This window comes from Asparagus officinalis, chromosome 3 (assembly GCF_001876935.1).
Source record: "Asparagus officinalis chromosome 3, Aspof.V1, whole genome shotgun sequence".
Taxonomy (NCBI): Eukaryota; Viridiplantae; Streptophyta; class Magnoliopsida; order Asparagales; family Asparagaceae; genus Asparagus; species Asparagus officinalis.
The window spans coordinates 7,223,981-7,225,271 of NC_033796.1; the positions used below are offsets into that span (position 1 = coordinate 7,223,981).

The window sequence follows — 1,291 nt, forward strand, 5'->3', positions numbered from 1 at the left end:
TGTTGGGACAAACCCGGGGCCTAATAGAGCAGGGTCGCAGCAATAGTAGAGCAAAAGTAGAGATAAAATGTTGGACACACAGATTTACGTGGTTCGGCACTTGATTGCCTACGTCCACGGGCAAGGATAGAAGAATTCACTATGAGGAAAAAACTCTGGAGTTACAAACTCTCTCTTTACAAGGAGAAACTCTCTCTATTTTTTTCTCTCTCACTCTTCTTATATAAGAAGTTGTTTCTGGGATGAAATTTCCTTAAGGATTTGGAGCCCTATTTATAGTTTTTAGAAAAATACTATGCACATTAAAATATTAATATTTTACTGTAGCTGTGGGGTCCGCTCTTTTGTTTTCTTCTCAAATTTTCAACATATGTGGCTGTGCACTTTCGGTGGGTTTGGAATATTAGGCACCTGACAATATGTACGTGCTTAAGGTTTTATGGGAAGATAAGGAAATATTTGGTGAAGTATGTCCATAAACGATCCCCATTGCTCATCATGGTATAAATGCATTGGAACGTGTATTCGTGTTAAACCTTGGTATTTGAAGGTCTTCAGATACGATGAATCTGGTGGTCTATGCTTCTTTTATGATTGAGAAGTACCACTTAGAACCAGTTGGATTCATAACTTCGAGAAAATGGTATGAATTTCATCCATGAGCAAATATAGGACGTGACTGAGAAGGTACCCCTTTAAGCATGACATCCTTGTATCTCTCTTGGTTTATGACATGCATGTTTTTTTAATTGACGTTGATGATTATTGTAAAATGATGTGTTTTTGTTGAATTTACCTTTTAAGTCCAATTCATTAATATGTAAAAAGTTTGCTTACTATATTTGAAGGTGAAAAGAAGTAGGATCTCATACCAGTGGCTAACAAGTTGTTGATGGCCCGAGTCGTTCACTGCTACGAATGCCTTCGCTATCCTCCATAGAGCTCCATTGACCCCATCCTCTCGGACTCAATGTTGCATCTTTCTCCAAGTACACTAGTGTTTTTGAGGCGTATACTTTGTTGGAAGTAAGTTCATATATTTTCCATTGGTACTCTTTAAGGTAGGAATGATCCCATACGAAGAACCGATCTTGTTATCATCTCCCTCCTCTTTTTCTTTGGTAGGTGGAATTACCCATCCGTCCTCATTTTCATCTTCATCGTCGCTCGTCAGTAGAGGCACGAAATGGCAATAATTGGCATGGCTATTTTGCCATTTAATTCATGTCCTTACTAATTTTTCTGACTACATGTGTGTTTTTTAAAAGAAATACCTCCATCTGATTTGAAA

At 37.9% G+C, this 1,291-nt stretch overlaps 1 long non-coding RNA gene across 1 annotated transcript; it reads left to right on the forward strand.

The window, feature by feature from the left end:
* LOC109832823 lies at positions 538-1,291 on the forward strand. Its single transcript, XR_002244994.1, has 3 exons — positions 538-687; positions 849-1,026; positions 1,126-1,291. It is a non-coding gene; the product is annotated as an uncharacterized LOC109832823 (long non-coding RNA).